Genomic DNA, 6,001 nt, shown 5'->3' with positions numbered 1-6,001 from the left:
CCCGCGAAAAAAAAAAAAAAAAAAAAAAAAAAAAAAAAAAAAAAAAAAAAAGACATTGCTAAGTCCATTCCGGAAAAGAACGGGCAGCAAGTCTCAACAACGCTCTCCAATTCCACGGAACTTCAGTGCCTTGAAAGCCTTATAAGTGCTGGTAAATGTGTCCTGATGCCTGTGGCCTTGAAGCAATGTCTGAACTCCTTCCAGTGGAGTGAAAATTGCTTCTGTTGTCCCTGCAAGCGCTGCTGCTACGACACGGGTTGCAAACTCTGGAGCACTGACACATTTGTGGAGAAGGCAGGATAAATCCTCCTACAGATCAATGTAAGTGCAAGTGTGGTTATCTTTTACATCAATGAGGGAAGGATTCCAGGATACAAGTTTCGAAATCCATCCCTTCTCAACTGAAGTATTGCATCCCGGGTTTTGATGGCATACAGCTGTTGTTGGAAGAGGATCTTCTGAATGGGAAATGTGATTATTACATGTTGAAGGCTACAGCAGCCACACAAGTCATGCTTCATTTCACCAACATTTATAATATGAGGTGATATATCTTGTTTTGAAGATGTTAGTATTGGTGGCCTCTTTTCATGAGCTTCTGAATCCATCATGTTGCTTAAGATCTTTCTGGGGCTGGGCACGGTGGCTCATGCCTGTAATCCTAGCACTTTGGGAGGCCGAGGTGGGTGGATTGCATGAGGTCAGGAGTTTGAGACCAGTCTGGCCAACATGGTGAAACCCTGTCTCTACTAAAAATACAACAAAATTAGCCAGGTATGGTGGTGAGCACCTGTAATCCTAGCTACTTGGGAGGCTGAGGCAGGGGAATTGCTTGAACCAGGGAGGTGGAGGTTGCAGTGAGCCGAGATCGCACCACTGTACTCCAGCCTGGACGACAGAGTGAGACTCCGTCTCAGAAAAAAAAATTTTGTTTGGTGCAGTGGTTCACGCCTGTAATCCCAGCATTTTGGGAGGCTGAGGCGGGCAGATCACATGAGGCCAGGCCCTTGAGACCAGCCTGACCAACATGGAGAAACCCCGTCTCTACTAAAAATACAAAATTAGCCAGGTGTGGTGACGCATGCCTGTAATCCCAGCTACTCCGGAGGCTGAGGCAGGAGAATTGCTTGAACCTGGGAGACGGAGGTTGCGGTGAGCCGAGATCGCGCCACTGCACTCCAGCCTGGGCAAGAGCAAAACTGTTTCAAAAAAAAAAAAAAGATCTTTCTTTTTCATGAAGGGCCTTTTTTCTTTGCAGGATGATAGCTGTTTGATAATGTTCCCAGTTTCTTCCATTGTTATTGTTCTGTTAGGTTCTCTTTTCTGAAGTCAATTTTGATAACTGGATTTCCCATTGCCAAGGCATCCTACAGCCCAGTGAGTGAGCCAGGGCCCATGCAGGCACCTATAATTCCATTTATATGAAAAATGTAAAAGGGCTAACGTGTAGTGACATAAAGCAAGACAGTGGTTTCCAGAAATAGGTGGCTGGGAACTGATTACAAAAGATAGTAGGCAACTTTTCAAGGGTGAGGAAAATGTTTTCTATCATGAATATGGGGGTGGCTGTAATTGTTTACATTTGTCAATCTTACCAAACTGCAAACTTACAATTCCTGCATTTTCTTATCCATAAAATATACCTCAATAATGCTGATTAGAAAAGGGGCTTGTATCTGAGCCAATCACTGGCAAACAGAATAGAATTACCTGGACCAACTTCAGTTTATCAAGATTCACTCCCCCAGGGTGAAAAGGTGCTCCTCTTCCCTCAAAACAGCCTATCTTCAACCTGGAAGGAAGGTAGGGTTACAACCAGCAATGTCTTCTGCCCTGGGTCAGCTACCTGCAGACTTTTGAGAACATTATTGAAATGATGGACTCTTCATCTCATAATTAAAATCCAGTCTTTCATAGTACTAATTACCTATTGAATCAAAACTGTGCAGAATGTTAATGAAAAATAGCCAGTCAATTAGAAGTCACATATCAAACAAAACCTTCAGCTCAATGAGCAGGCAACCAAGGAAGAGTACATTAAGCTGCTCTGGAACAAGTTGTGACACTGTGACCAGCACATGTGGTATGTGACCTTCTTTTAACTCTTCTTTTCCTTCGCTCCATATGGGTTATTTTATTTTCAATCCTTGGCTGCTTAGTTTGTCCTTCTGGCTCTGAAGGGAGGTCATTTTTGGCCTAAATCAGAGAGGAAAGGCATATGCTGCTTAGCTCTTGAAATGTTTATTTTTCTCAGCTACATATGTTTTGCTTCCTTGTCTAATGTCTGTTCTGAAATTTAAGAAGTCTGCCTTACACTGATGGTTCTCATTACAATGGATCTAGGGTGGTCCCAGCTTCTCGCTAGCATTTTATGTGTGAGTTACAGAGCTATGCATAACTTCTGCTCTGCTACTAGTGATGCATTATTGGTACTTACGGAATTCAGGCACAGATTAACTGAGATCTGGTATCAGCTCACTTGAAACATCTGATATTTAAGAAAGTCAATCTAATAGAAAAATAATCGGTGCATTCTTTGAGATTCTTTAGGTCCTAGATACCTTAGGAATGTAGGTAATCAAAAAACAAACAAGCCTGGCCTCATTATCTCAGTCTCTTTTCTTCGTCAAAGCCCTCCCTGAGTTAACAAAGATGTAAAGCTGTGCCCTGGGCTCTAAAGAAGGTTAATATGAGAATCTGTTTGAATAGCACTGTGTCTTGGAAACCTGTAACTAAAAGTATTGTCCATTATGCTGATAATCCACAAATACATTCACTCCTGAAATTATGTATGCTTCAGTGTTTGTCTCTGCAGATAAACGTCCATGTTTTCTTTCATTAGAAAATGAAAACCTTGGCCGGGCGCGGTGGCTCAAGCCTGTAATCCCAGCACTTTGGGAGGCCGAGACAGGCGGATCACGAGGTCAGGAGATCGAGACCATCCTGGCTAACACGGTGAAACCCCGTCTCTACTGAAAATACAAAGAACTAGCCGGGCGAGGTGGCGGGCGCCTGTAGTCCCAGCTACTCGGGAGCCTGAGGCAGGAGAATGGCGTGAACCTGGGAGGCGGAGCTTGCAGTGAGCTGAGATCCGGCCACTGCACTCCAGCCTGGGTGACTGAGCAAGACTCCGTCTCAAAAAAAAAAAAAAAAAAAGAAAATGAAAACCTTGCAGCCCTTAGTTGTCAGGAAACACAAAAGCGAAACCTACCGCAGAATCATGATGATGAGTGTAGCGTAGATACAACTGAGATATTTGCTTTTGTAAATGGTCTCCATAAGAGCCCCCGGCAGAGGCTCACCTCTAGGGACCTGGGCCCTCTAGACAACATGACTCTAGACTCACTTCTTTCTTAAGGCCCTTCTTGCTCCTAGTAAAGTTCTCATTCCACACCTGGAATTGGTAATGCATTGTCTCAGGACACACTTGGAGAACGTCTGGAGCAGAAGGAAAAGAACCTCCCCATCCTAGCATGGATTAGGGTTTCCTGAATTGGGGTCCTCAAGAGAACCCCAAGCTGCTCCAATAATAAGCTTCCCTGTTTGCCGCAAACTCCATCTGAACAGCTACCTTGTGGAGAGCGGTCCTGATTGTGCTTTGGATGCTGGCATGGCTTGATCTTGCCCATCCCTGTCTCTCTTGCTCTCCATTTCTTCTTCTCCATGCTCAGCTGGAATTCCTAGACCTGAGTTCCAGCTCTCATGTGTCTCCCGATAATGTCCTAGCGTAGTCTACAAGAATTTCTCAGTGGTCCTCATTAACACTATTTTCCTAATATTTCTGGTTCTCCTCCACTTACAGACACATAATAGGACCCCACTATCATGGTTTCTTGAGGTTAGTTATGACCAGGTGACTTGCCATGGCCTATGGAATATAAACAGAAACTTTAAGAGCCAGTGTGGGACTTACTTCTTTGCTTGCCTCAGTTGGAAGCATATGTTGAAACGAAGCTTCCATCAGCTTGGATCCCTGAGTTACAATAGTGAACGGAGCCCACTGCTAACCCACAATCATCGAGAAAGAGATCTCTGTTTTATGCTTCAGAGGTTGCGGACTAGTTTGTATAACCTAGCCTATCCCCGTATTATGTCCTCTCCTGGGTTGGTATTTAATTTTTCTGTTTTCCCAGGATTGTATAATATTTTCACATCCTGTATTTCATTGGATATTTCAGGACTAAGTTTGACTTGTTTTTTTTTTTATTTTACACTTTATTATCCATCATTATTGTTAGCGACATCGACATCCATGTTTACGACCTTTAGCATCTTAGAATCAGTTCCTGCCCACCTTACCTGTAGAACGTTTCTTCTTCGTATCAGCAAAATCACTAAATCAAACCTTTCTTCCAAATTCCAAACTCCACACCCCTCTGCCTGGATTCATCTTGATTAAGCTACTTAAGGCATTGCCTGTTTCGTCATTGAAAAACAATGCTAATCGGCCTACCTTATCTCCTAGGGCTGTTGTGGGGACTCAGTGAAACAAAGTACAAAAGCCTGGGCCCAGTCTCTGGCGCATTACATGCGCTCGGGAGCTGCCTGCTCTGCTAATCATTGTCATTATGATGTGCTATCAGCAACCGCTCTCTACCACACTCTACATTCTTGATATTTCGGATATTTTGTTCTAATTCTAATTTTGTTTTAAATTTCTAATTCTTGATCTATCAGCTTCCTTTGACGAGGGAGGACTCCTGTGTTTTAGCTCCTTGCATCCAGGCTGTGGCTCCCCCTAAATCACTCATCCCTTAACCTGGAGTTGACTGCAGACGCGTGAAGGAGCTCAGGAAGGCCAGCAGAAAAAGCATCCAACTGAGCCTGTCTAGCTGGCAAAACACAGAATCATCTTGAGGAAAATAAATGATTGTTGCTCTAAACCATTAAGTTTGGGGTTGATTTATGATACAGCAAAAATGAAAGTACACTTTTTAGCTCTGCAAACTCAAGCAGGTTAGCTAGCCTCTGTGAATCTCTGTGGCTTTACCCAGAAAATGGGAATCATATTCATCTTGCATAAGCCGGGCGCAGTGGCTCACGCCTGTAATCCCAGCACTTTGGGAGGCTGAAGTGGATGGATCACCTGAGGTCAGGAGTTCGAGACCAGCCTGGCCAACATGACAAAACCCCATCTCTACTACAATTACAAAAAAATTAGCCGGACATGGTGGCGGGAGCCTGTAATCCCAGCTACTTGGGAGGCTGAGGCAGGAGAATAGCTTGAACCCGAGAAGCAGAGGTTGCAGTGAGCTGAGATTGAGCCATTGTACTCCAGCCTGGGCAACAAGAGTGAAACTCCGCCTCAAAAAAACACAAAAATTTACCTTGCATATGAGGATTAAGCAGCTGGCATAGTAATGGCTCAGCAAAGGGCATGTCACTTATCTTCTCTGTAACTTTCTGGTGTCCTCATCATGACATTCTTTCCTCCTTTGTCCTTTCTCCTTCCTCAAATGTTCCTACTCCAGCTCTCACCTTCAGTAGCTCAATCCTGGATCCCCTTTTCCGGGAAGGCTCCCGCCGTTTTCTAGAAACCCTCTTGTCTTGCTCTCACTTCAGTTCTCCGTGACCTTTCTCTGCACAGTCTCAACTTGGTGAGCTCCTGCACACCAGTGACTTTGAGGTCACACAGAGAAGACTCGATTTTCTGGCCTCAGCCACAATCTCCATCTGTCTTGAATTTCCAGCTGTTTTTCTAACACTGCCATTTGACTAACTGGTAACACCGAAATGATAACAATCAAACTGTGCTCATGATTTCCTCTCCCGTCGGTTCATCTTCCATCTAACCATTCTTTTTTTCACTCTCAGAAAGAACATTTTAAGTCTACAATTTCCTTGATCATCTGCATCCAATTAGTCACTAAGTCATGTTTCTTTGTTTGAAATCTCATCTGATTCACCCTTCTTCATTCTCACTGCACATTCCTCTTCTATGTTCCCCACCTCCACCCATATGGCCACTTCCATTTATTTTCATTCCGCTCTTTCCATTTAC

The 6,001-nt window shown here is 43.9% G+C and overlaps 1 pseudogene; it reads right to left on the bottom strand.

Annotated features, from left to right (window-relative positions):
• Positions 1 to 48: 48 nt before the first annotated feature.
• On the bottom strand, positions 49 to 623 carry LOC108523915 (solute carrier family 25 member 51-like; annotated as a pseudogene).
• Positions 624 to 6,001: the final 5,378 nt, after the last annotated feature.

This window comes from Rhinopithecus bieti, unplaced genomic scaffold, assembly GCF_001698545.2.
Source record: "Rhinopithecus bieti isolate Rb0 unplaced genomic scaffold, ASM169854v2 scaffold_73682, whole genome shotgun sequence".
NCBI lineage: Eukaryota > Metazoa > Chordata > Mammalia > Primates > Cercopithecidae > Rhinopithecus > Rhinopithecus bieti.
This window is presented reverse-complemented; position numbering and strand designations above follow the sequence as displayed.